Source organism: Emys orbicularis, chromosome 2 (assembly GCF_028017835.1).
Source record: "Emys orbicularis isolate rEmyOrb1 chromosome 2, rEmyOrb1.hap1, whole genome shotgun sequence".
Lineage (NCBI taxonomy): Eukaryota > Metazoa > Chordata > Testudines > Emydidae > Emys > Emys orbicularis.
Window position 1 is genome coordinate 239,173,825 of NC_088684.1, and position 12,798 is coordinate 239,186,622.

Sequence of the window (12,798 nt, forward strand, 5' to 3'; positions counted from 1 at the left end):
TTGTTTTATTGATTATGAGAGTTTACCTGCAAAAACCAAGTGATAAAGCAAACACCACCTATAACAGCAAATGTGATGGAGAAAATGTTAGCTTCATGCTGGATCCTCTCCGGATCATCTTTCATTGAAAAGATCTGCAAAAATAGGAGGAAAAACATCCAAATATTTTGTTACCCAGCCTATTAATAGATGCTGTATATCACTATATAGACTAGAATGGAGTTTCTTACATACTTGGGGAAGAAGAGAGGAGAGCGTTTATATTAATGAATATTTCAAGGTTAAAGTTAACGAGGACTAAGGGTTAAATTTTCAGAAGCCTCACACTGACTTTTCTGCCTCACACTGGCTCCCTCCTGATAGTCATGGTGCTGTACCTCTGCTGCCTGGCTACAGAGAATTACCTTTGTTCAGACCTCTAGGCACTGGTGTCAGAGACGGCAGTAATTATTGTGCCCATTCCCTGGCTTTGGAACGCTGACACAGCACTGAAGTCAAAATGAGAAGGAATGAAAAAAGCAATCTTGTTAGCAACTGGTCGGTCAGTGACTTCCTAATAGAAGTTAGCCCTCTAGTGCCATCAGGAAACCTTTTTTCTTGATGATATTCCAATAGGCATAATCTTTCAGGAACAGGAGCACTACAAGAGGCCCTACTTCACTCTATTCAGTGCAGAAAGACCCTCCATCCGCATTAGAGAGAGGAAAAGAAGGTGGGTTGCTCCGTGCCACCATCCAAGCTCCCTGGAGGCTTTCATCTGCTTCCTACTCAGCCTGGAACTGTTCCCTTGATGCTGGAGACATCAGTTCGTCACTGGATTGTGGACTTGGGCTTGGTCCCTCTGGAAGCAATGTATGGGATGGGGCTGTTTCTGTTGACTGTGAACCACTCTCCGCTGGTGCACTAGCTTGTGTTTCAGGCTCTGGCTGAGCCTCTTTTGCAAGTTTAGCTCCTACTGCCAGTGCAGGCTCACTGGTGCCCTTTGGCATTGGAGTTGCCAACGGGGTTGCAAGCACTGGATTCAGTGCTGGCATTGGTACTGATGCTGGTTGCTACGCCAGTTCCGGTTCTGGGACTGGCTCTGGCTGGGTCTCTGCAACTGGATCCACTACTGCTGTCGCAGATGTTGGCATGGAGTCCAGTCCCACCACCTCAATCTGGCTCTCTGGTAACACAGACTGGGCCCTTATAGAAGGCTCAGGAACAGAGCTAGGTGTGAAGGCTTGCTTAGCCTGGCTGCGGGTGACCATTCCCACCCTCTTGGCTAGCTTCACATGGTTGGCCAAGTCTTCCCCCAGCATCATGGGAATGGAATAATCATCATAGACTGCAAAAGTCCACATTCCTGACCAGCCCTTGTACTGGACAGGCAACTTGGCTGTAGGCAAGTCAAAAGAGTTTGACTTGAAGGGTTGAATCATCACTTATGCCTCTGGGTAATTTGAAATTGTTTAAAATCAAATCCTTAAATTTACCATAGTCCGAAGCATCCTCAATAGGTATCTTGTTGAATATGTCCAGAGCTCTGATAGCCAATTTTGCTACTAATGTGGTCATCTTGTGATCATCAGGAATTGCATGGAGGGTGCACAGTCTCTCAAAGGTGATGAAGTATTCAGCAATATTGCTGGATCCATCATACTGTGGACATAGTCGCTCCCATTTGTGGATTTTTGGGGAAGTGGAGTCAGCTGCTGAAGGGTTCTGTCTTTTCAACTCCATGACAGACAAATCATGCTTCCTATCTCTTTCCCTCTCCTCCTGAGCATGCTTCTGGGCTTCCCTCTGGGCCTCCACAGCTCTCTTGTGGGCAGCTTCCTCTGCATTAATTTCTAATTGTTTTAATTCCATCCGTCTCTTATGTTTGTTTTCTTTCTCTTTTGCTTCCAATCTAGCTAAATCTAGTTTCTTTTGGACGTCACTTTCCATCATCCTAGCCTCCCTGCGGTTATCCTAGCTTAACCCGAGAGCTAGAAAGAAAAAAAAAGCTTGTGAATTCCCTTGCAGGACTTAACTATTCTGCCCTGAGGCAGAGAAAAAAAACAACCTCCAGCTGCTCTCAGCTAAAAGAAAAAAAAAGTGTCCTTTTTAAAGAAAAACTCCCTGGTTTTCAATCAGCCAAAAGAAAAAAAAGTTCTTTTAATATCCTGAGGTCTGTGCTTCTGGTTCAAAATGATCCCACCGCTCTGCCACCACGTCAGGGTTCCCTCCCAACTCTGGGGTAAAAATGCGGGGACCCGCATGAAAGACCCACTAAGCTTATGTCTACCAGCTTAGGTTAAAAACTTCCCCAAGGCACAAATCCTTCCTTGTCCTTGGATGGGTACTGCTGCCACCACCAAGTGAGTTAGACAAAGATTCAGGAAAAGGACCACTTGGGTTCCTGTTCCCCCAAAATATCCCCCCAAACCCCTTCACCCCCTTTCCTGGGGAGGCTTGAGAACAATATATCAACCGAATAGGTAACCAAGGTGAGCACAGACCAGACCCGTGGGTTTTTAGGACAGTAAAAACCCAATCAGATTCTTAAAAAACAGTACTTTATTATAAAGAAAAAAGTAAAAGAAGCACCTCTGTAAAATCAGGATGGAAGGTAATTTTACAGGGTAATAAGATTAAAAACACAGAGGATTCCCCTCTAGGCCAAACTTTAAAGTTACAAAAACAAAAACAAAAAACCAGGAATAAACCTCCCTCTTAGCATAGGGACAATTCACAAGCTAAAGCAAAAGATAATCTAATGCATTTCCTTCCTATTATTTACAATTTGTAATCTTAGATGCTTAGTTCAGGTATGGCTTTGGGAGATGTATTTTCCCTGTCCTGATTCCTTGCTGACCTGGAGAGAACCCACAGACAGACAAAACAAAAACCATCCCCCACAGCTTTGAAAGTATCTTCTCCCCTCATTGGTACTTTTGGTCAGGTGCCAACTAGGTTATTTGAGCTTCTTAACCCTTTACAGGTAAAGGAGGGATTTTATGCTACCCTTAGCTGTATGTTCATGACAGGTGCCTACAGGAAGAGTTCCGTTTAAGAACCCTGGACTAGGAGAGAACACGGCAGGTAAATGAAATGACTACAGGTGACAGGACTGGCCAAAATCCATTCTAAAAACACCCTGGAATACTCTTAACAGCAAACTTTACATGGATAATTATGCTTTGTACTTACATTCAGTAGCACCTTTCAATCAAGGATCTCAAAGAAGCTCTACAAAGGAGGTTATGTATTACCCATATTTTATAGATGAGGAAACGACAGACTCAGAAGTGAAGTGATTTGCACATTGAATCAGTGATACAATTTTAGGAAGAGGACACAATCCTCTTGACTCCCACTGAAATAATCTTTGATATACACCCCCTTTCAGAAATGTTCTGATCTCTCTGGAAGAATTGTGCAGGTTTACCACTGAGCTGCTGAAGCTTTGCAGGATGAAAACAAAGACCCACGAACCAAACAACCAAACCAAAAAAATCTCGACTAAGCTCCAGTAAACCATTACCTCTTCAGGTGCAGCTTCTTCTTCAGCCTCTTTTTGTGGAACATGTTTTATGCTTGCTCTTTTCGAAATCAACCCATTGATGGGGAACGCTTCTTCATGATCTTTTAAGGTAATAGTTTCTGTTGATTCTTCATGGTCTTCTGTTTTAATAGACTTTAACACAACATAAATTCAGTCACAAATATATCCAAAAGGTCAGTGTAGTTGCATTAGGTAGGTAGACTCCACTTCCATTTGCAGTGTCATGTAGGTTCTGTGAGACCCTGACTGCTATTTTGGATTTAGTCCTCTGACTGAATTTGTTACTCATACCCTTATTTGGCAGAAACATAGGAGTATTTCTCCTAGTTCTTGGATTCTCACTCCTCATGTCCTGAAATCCAGCTACAGGAATCTTCTGTGTTCTCTACATATTTACACAAAAAGCTAACATTTTGTGCCAAGCATTAAGGAAGCCATGCTCACTTTCTTCCAAAGAGCCTAATCCTGTGCAGTTATTCCTGTGAGCTTCCATTGACTTCCAGAAGTGAGCCCAAAAGGTTGTAAGCAAACAATACATTAAAAAATACTTTGACATATTGTTTTAATTCTGTTTTTTTAAATGGTCTGCAAAACTCATGAGAATACATGTGTGTTCTCCCATTTTAGGCCAAAATCCTGGCCCCATTGAAGTCAGTGGCAAAACTCTTATCAACTTTGATAGGGGGAGGATTTAGTTCCTAGTATTTTGAAACAATTTCTTCTGAATTTCCTTCTAGTTTATCTTTCCATGTTGAGATATTGATAGTTTTATATATGGTTTTGTAATTTCATAGGTATAGATAGATCCCCTTTTAGGCTCCAAACCAAATCAAGCCAACAGAAAGGAATATAGAAGCGCGAGCACCAAGGACAAGCTAATTAAAACTATCCTCCCTGTATCTCTATGTGAAAAGTTACAAGGACAACTTGCTAATTGTACTAGCACATCCACAGACAAAGAGTCTGTTCGAGGAGGTGATAAGAGTTGTTGTAAAAACAACTGTGCTCTGGAATTGGTCTTGCAAAAATCCCTCACCCCCTTCATTTATTCTCCTGCTTGTTTTCTACTATTGTATCAAAGAAGTTAAATAAATTGATGGAAGTCTGTCACATCTGGAAAATAGAATTGTAAAATAAGGATGTCAGGAAGAGGAGGTAGTAAAACGTAAGTGCAAGATGTGACTTAAAAATAAAAAATGAATGTAAATGAATGCGTGTAATGCAAATAAATAATTAGCAAATCAAAGGTGCCAGCCTAAAAGTTATAACTGTGATCTCCCATGGCCAAAGAATGCGTAGCACGGAGATAACCAGATGACGCCACAGGGCCAGCCAGAATCCACCCAAGTACCCCCCCCCCCCCAAATGGAGGGCTGAAGACTCGAAGAACAAAATTACACTCAGCCATCGGGGATGTGCCATCTGCTGATTAATTATCACTTCAAACAAACATCAGCATGATGAAGCGATTCCCATAGACTTGTATAAGGACAAGATCCTGTAAGAACAGAACCAAAACCTCAGGGACTTTAAGTCTGGTTCTGCAACCACCCTCCAGGAGCATCGGATGCGCATCTGACAAGGACTCGGCTCCACCCTCGTGTGCAGGCTACCTGGCCAGTACTCTGCCACGAGCAACCTCTAGGCTGGTAACTATAACAACTCTGCAGAACTTGTATAAATGTGTAAATGAATAAGGAATAGTAGTGAAATAATATTGAACTGCATATCCTGATTTCTCTCTCTTTCTCTGTATTTACAATAAACGTGGCATTTTGCCTTATCCCTCTTATAAGATCCTGTTGGTATTATTTTATTAGTATAACACCCACAGCCCCAGAGTATCAAAGTGGGTTGATTCTGAATTGCACAGATGAAAGAATCCATGACAGTACAACAGTTCTAAAGTATAGCGTATAAGAGCAAAGAAAGTTTCCTACTAATATGGTTTAAAACACTGTTTCCAGAGTCAGAGCAGGCCAAACTCAGCTTGAAACTATGTTTTAAAAACAAACAATTTTCAGAGTATATTCAAGAGTTTTCTAAAATATGGCTTAAAAACAGCCTAGTTTTATCTATTGGCCATTCTTAAACTGTGTTGTTAACAGGAGTGGTTTTAAAACCATGGTAACATAAATGGTATGAAAAAAACCTGCTTTAAAATTGTTCCACTGTCACAGCCTTAGTGCCAGTCCAGGCCTTGTCTCCATTAAACAAAACTACTAGCACGTCTCTCACAGTTGGGCTAGCAACGGTGACAGAACCAGGTAGATCAGGCTCTATTCTAACCCTGGTTAGAGAACATGGTAGTAAAAGTGCCTGTGCTCTGCCTACAGTACACTAGCACCATTTCTACCATTGAAGTTGCACTGGGTGCTAGAGCAACAGTGGGGGAAAATGCTGAAAATGGTGTATATACCTGTGTGTATATACTGCACTACAACTGTAATTGTACAAGCACCTGGTTGTCTAGCAAAGTTAGGGGGCATCTGGATTCTGACAGATTCTGTGTGTAGTGTGGATCCAACATCAAAATTAGGCAATAGAATTACAGACTAGACTGTTACCTTTTCTTTGGAACCACCTTTGTGCTGTGAAAGCTTCCATCCACCCCTTTAGTTGGGATTCCACACACAGCAGTTGCCAAAGGAGCTGTGCTACCAGGAAGCTGGAGGGTGGGGAAGGGGGCCTGATTTCAGCACATCCTGGGGTATCTGTGGGTTTGGGGAGGCATGGGGGGAGGCGCAAACCCCAGTGACATGTACAAACAGAACAATCTTGGTTTTTCGCAGGAGGCGGTGATTTGGCTTTTAGTTACCATTGTGCCTCTCACTTCTTGGCAGAGTAAAGAACTTAACACATGTACTAGTGTATGCGTGACCTGCTTATTGCTCTATCTTTTAAATAAATGAAGTTGATATGTCACAAACAAGGACTTTCACAGCAAAACTTTAGTATCTTTGTAAGGTACCTGTGCTGTTGCAAGTCTATAATATAACCCCCTTTTCTCCATCAGCTCTGAATGTGTTCCTACTTCAGCCACAGCACCATCAGCTATGGCCACTATTACATTTGCAGTCCAAATGGTGGAAAGCCGATGAGCTATTACAAAAGTGGTTCAACCTTTGCTGGCCTGTAAACAAACAACCACATTGTAATTTGTGTCCCCTGTGGCTTGGAGATTTAGCGTAATTTACTCTAATTGGTCATATTGAGACTGTAGTTACTTTTTAAATTTTGAATAGAATAATAAAGAGAGAGAGAGTCAAGAAAATCAGGAGAAGCAAAACAAGCTTTCTGATTTTGTTTAGTGTGGATGCCGGCAAGCAGGTGTCCTGTAGCTCAGCAGAGACAGAACCAGGATACAAAAAGTTTTAGTTGTCAGTTGTGGAAAAACTCATGGATTGTCAGGATGTTTAGCAAATAAAATCGATGGGAGCTAAACTCTGAGCTGCTTTAGGTTATGCCGTGTGGAACAGTCTCATAGGGACTGATTCCTTACAGAGGAGCAGATGGAGCAACATGTGCTCTAGCCCTGCCCCAGTGTTATATCATAATAATAATAATAATAAAAAGAAGAAGACGATGACCAACAGGATCTTGTAAGGGAGATAAGGCAAAATGCTGCATTTATTGTAAATACAATAACAAGATCCGAATATACAATTCTATATTACTACTATTCCTTACTTATCTATATATCCATTCATACAATCATTCATACAAGTTCTGCAGAGTTGTTATAGTTACCAGCCTAGAGGTTGCTCGTGACAGAGTACTGGCCAGGTAGCCTGGACACGAGGGTGGAGCCGAGTCTTTGTCAGATGCGCATCCGATGCTCCTGGAGGGTGGTCGCATAACCAGTCTCAGAGTCCACAGCCCTTAGAATCTGTTTTTATAGGAATTTATTCCTATGTTAGTCTATGGGAATTGCTTCATCATGCTGTTGTCATGATGGCTCCATGACGACTATCAGGTGTTTATTTTGTTCTTCAGTTCTCTCATCCTTGGGATGGTTGGGTGGATTCCGGTTTGCCCTCTGGGGGCCATCCAGTTGTCTCCACTCTGCGCATTCTTCGGCCGATGGATATTGAACTCTTAGGCTGGCACTTCCCTGCTCATTCATTTATTATCTACACCAAGCATCCATCCACATCCATTCTCTATCTCTATTTTAGTCACAATTGTTATTTTGCTGTCCCTCCCGACTTTAACAACTCTCGGGGTGTTACAAAGTTACTTGAGCTTCCCGCCATATAACATTCATAACAAAGCGAGATAAAAACTACAAAGGGTGGGAGTCTCTGTGTGCTGTTTCTGTTGTTACAAAGTATCGCTTTGAGTCTCCCTCTCTGTGAGCAGTTGTTGTTACAAAGTATCGCTTTGAGAACAGACTCTCTGTCTTAGGATGTACTAACACAATTAGCAGCTTGCGAGTTTCACACAGAGAGGGGGAGAAACAGAAAGCAAGAGACCTCTTAATTAGCAATGCCCTGGAATTTAAACCATGGGGATTCAAAAACTTACTTGTGATTTTAGTACAGACCTTCTTTAATATCATCCAACACCAACATGCCTCTATATAGGGGCCCAGGTAGCATGAAGTTGGCTACGCTAGCCTCACACCTCCCAGGAGTCTTCCTGAACTGTGGGAGCTCTCAACTGTCTTCTTGAGGCTTCTGTGAGTGTCTTCTTTGCTGCCAGAGTGGCATAAAGACACCCAGGACACATCTATTCTGCAATATCTCACCTGAGGCTAGCCCAGGTCAGCTGACTCAGACTCATGGGGCTCAGTCTGTGGGTCTATAAAATTGCAGTGTAGACATTCAGGTTGGAACCCAGGCTCTGGGACCCCATGAGAGGGGAGGGTCCCAGAGTTCAGGATCCAGCCCAAGCCCAGAAGTCTACCCTCAGTTTTACATCATGAGCCCCACAAGCAAAAGTCTGCGGACACAGGCCCACTCACAGGTGGTTAATTGCCGTGTAGACATACCCTAAAAGGTACCTGGTTCACATTCACGTAGTCCCATTTGAAACAGGACGATATTAACATGAGCTAGGTACCTTTTAAAGGGCAGTGAGAGCACAGCACTGTACCACGCTTCACAAATCACACCCCTTTGGTGCACTTTGCCAGTGCCATGTAGACAAATCGTTCATCAGTGCTGAGGATCTGTTTTCTGGAGGGAGTAGGCACGAGTGACATGCAGTGGAATAATAATCAATGCACACTTCTTCGGCAGTGCACATCTCTATGAAAAGCATGAACTAGAAGGAATCAATATTTACACACTCAAAAGATTAACATTACTGTAGCACTTCTTAATACCCCATTTGCATTTTTGTTAGTATTGGTCTGATGATCTGAAAGTACAGAAATATCTATTGTACCAATTCAGATGTTTGTGTATTTAAAATTGATTTTCAAGAAAAGGACAAGATGTTGATTCTAAAAGCTCTAACGGTGACAAATTATTTGCCAAAGGGCAAATGTTGCCCTCACTGATTTGCACCCTATTTACAATCTGATGGTAGCCAATGGGTTTGCATGTGCATCAGGGCAACTTTTGGGCCCCATAACCACATAACAATACATTCATTATATCTACGTGATTTAGACCCCAGTCTTGCACTGAGGGCTCACCCATACAGAGCCTCACTGCAGGATTGGGCCACGGTGAGAGTTACCACGTGGTTACTGTTGTTCCCAGTGGGGTTACAGCATTGTTACTGCTGAGCAATGGGCAGCATTTGGCAGTAATTGAGTAAATCATCCCTGTCATTGCAGTACAATAATAATCTTGTTCATCTATTCCTTGCTTTGAAAGAAAATATATTTGATTCAAGAAGATGGAACTAGAGGTTGTGTCAATAACCCAGCATTTACCTTTTCCAGTGCAGCTTGGACTACTGACTCACTTTCTGTATCCAGGGCGGATGTGGCCTCATCTAACAAGAGAATTTTAGGGTTGCGCACCAAAGCTCGAGCTATGGCTATTCTCTGCTTCTGCCCACCACTCATCTGGGCTCCTCTTTCTCCTACAAGGGTATTGAATTTCTGAGAAAATAGCAGAGACACCATCAGTTTTGCAGTCTAAACAATTAACCACTAAATAGAGCTTGATCCACAGTCCATTGAAGTCTGTGGAGAGATACGCCACCCCCCAACCTTGATTTCAATGGACTTTGGATCAGGCCCACAGTGAGAGCAAGATAATTCTGTATTATGGGAACACCCTAGTGAAATGAAAGCTAAGGTTATATATTGTCTGATCCCCAGAGTGCAGGACACAAATCCCATTTGGAATGAAATCTACACAAAGTCACTTTCAGTAGCAAAAACGTTCCCACAAGCAGGTGGTCATGGAATTTTTTCAGATGGGGTACTAAGAATATAAGAACATAAGAACATAAGAAAGGCCGTACTGGGTCAGACCAAAGGTCCATCTAGCCCAGTATCTGTCTACCGACAGTGGCCAATGCCAGGTGCCCCAGAGGGAGTGAACCTAACAGGTAATGATCAAGTGATCTCTCTCCTGCCATCCATCTCCATCCTCTGATGAACAGAGGCTAGGGACACCATTCTTACCCATCCTGGCTAATAGCCATTTATGGACTTAGCCACCATGAATTTATCCAGTCCCCTTTTAAACATTTTTATAGTCCTAGCCTTCACAACCTCCTCAGGTAAGGAGTTCCACAAGTTGACTGTGCGCTGCATGAAGAAGAACTTCCTTTTATTTGTTTTAAACCTGCTGCCTATTAATTTCATTTGGTGACCCCTAGTTCTTGTATTATGGGAATAAGTAAATAACTTTTCCTTATCCACTTTCTCAACATCACTCATGATTTTATATACCTCTATCATGTCCCCCCTTAGTCTTCTCTTTTCCAAACTGAAGAGTCCTAGCCTCTTTAATCTTTCCTCATATGGGACCCTCTCTAAACCCTTAATCATTTTAGTTGCTCTTTTCTGAACCTTTTCTAGTGCTAGAATATCTTTTTTGAGGTGAGGAGACCACATCTGTACACAGTATTCGAGATGTGGGTGTACCATGGATTTATATAAGGGCAATAATATATTCTCAGTCTTATTCTCTATCCCCTTTTTAATGATTCCTAACATCCTGTTTGCTTTTTTGACCGCCTCTGCACACTGCGTGGACATCTTTAGAGAACTATCCACGATGACGCCAAGATCTTTTTCCTGACTCGTTGTAGCTAAATTAGCCCCCATCATGTTGTATGTATAGTTGGGGTTATTTTTTCCAATGTGCATTACTTTACACTTATCCACATTAAATTTCATTTGCCATTTTCCTGCCCAATCACTTAGTTTTGTGAGATCTTTTTGAAGTTCTTCACAATCTGCTTTGGTCTTAACTATCTTGAGTAGTTTAGTATCATCTGCAAACTTTGCCACCTCACTGTTTACCCCTTTCTCCAGATCATTTATGAATAAATTGAATAGGATTGGTCCTAGGACTGACCCTTGGGGAACACCACTAGTTACCCCTCTCCATTCTGAGAATTTACCATTAATTCCTACCCTTTGTTCCCTGTCCTTTAACCAGTTCTCAGTCCATGAAAGGACCTTCCCTTTTATCCCATGACAGCTTAATTTACGTAAGAGCCTTTGGTGAGGGACCTTGTCAAAGGCTTTCTGGAAATCTAAGTACACTATGTCCACCGGATCCCCCTTGAGCATGTGCATGACTTGAGGCACATGAGTATCCTCACTGTCAATAGAACTACTAAGGACCAGAGGGGCATCCCAGGGCAATAGAGGGAGTTTCTGCTCGATCTGGTACTGGAACACAGGTTTCTGATGTGAAAGACCCAAATCTTATCCACTCAGCCGCAGCATCCCTCAAAAAAATACATGTCAGGTCTGCTGCCCTGATTCAGCCAGGTACTGAAGCACCTGCATAACTTGAAGCACTAGGGTGACCAGACTGCAAGTGTAAAAAATCGGGATGGGGGTGGAGGGTAATAGGTGCCTATATAAAAAAAAGCCCCCAAAATCAGGACTGTCCCTATAAAATTGGGACATCGGGTCACCCTATGAAGCACGTAAGTAGTTCTATTGACAGTGAGGATACTCATGTGCCTCAAGTCGTGCACATGCTCAAGTGCCTTATTGAACTGGGGCCTTTGTGCCATAAGCACTACCCTGATCACCACCTTATATGCCTAAAAATACAAATTTTGAATGACACTGCAATTTCCACTCTTGGCCACAAGGTGGCTGTAAAAATCAATGTTTCCCTGCTTACATTTATCAGCTGTTGCTGAGTTTTGGTTACCCATATTCTGTGATTTTGCAGCGGGGCAGCTGTCCCTCAACTTGGGGCTGAGACTGAAGGAAAGACAACCATAGTTCTTACTTTTAAGATGCATTTATATCAGAGTCATCCATGCTTCCAGCTTTTGGATTCACAGTTATCTCTCCCCCGACCCAGCCCGGATTTATTTCCATTTCCTTAGATGTCTGTTTCAGAGAATTTAGGGAAACATTGCAATTGCTGTAAATTCCTTCTGTCACACACACAGAAAATGGTTTCTTTTATGGTCATATAGCAATATCTCACTTTATTTCTAAGAATGCAGGTTATTTTAAGTACCATACTTACATCAGGAAACTCCATGATAAAATCGTAAGCATTTGCTTCTTTTGCTGCATTCTCAATTTCTTCATCAGTTACATCCTCTCGACCATATCTTATATTGTTTCTAATTGTTGTCCCAAACAGAACAGGTTCCTGACTGACCACACCAATGAATTCTCGGTCATGTCTCAGATTAAGGGACTTTATGTCGTGTCCGTCCACTATGATCTAAAGAAAAAAAAGACTATGAGAGCCAGAGGTTGTATATTATTATTTTTCTTATTATTTTCTATTATCGTAGCATCTAGAAGCCCTAATCATGGACCATGACCCCATTGTGCTAGGTGCTGTACAAACAGATCAAAAAGACCGTCATGTTCTTGAATCTTTCTAAACCTAGAAATGTTTAGGACAAAATCTTCCCATTCAGTTTGTTAGGGCAGATTTAGGATTCATGAGAAAAGTGAGGATTTATTTTTGTTTCAGTGAAGAAATAGTCCTTGGCCAGATGTTGCCATACACCAAGTGGAGATTTGCCTCTGCTGGGCACCACACCTGCAGTAAGGCCAAAGTAAAGGAAAAAGGAAGGGGCCCTCAATCTGAATCCTACCATCCCTAACATAGTGTTGGCTGGAGATATTTTTCATTTTTGCAGGAAAG

At 42.2% G+C, this 12,798-nt stretch overlaps 1 pseudogene; it reads right to left on the bottom strand.

Annotated features, from left to right (window-relative positions):
• Positions 1 to 1,052: 1,052 nt before the first annotated feature.
• LOC135873828 (ATP-binding cassette sub-family B member 5-like) overlaps positions 1,053 to 12,798 on the bottom strand; it is a 37,515-nt pseudogene continuing 25,769 nt past the window's right edge.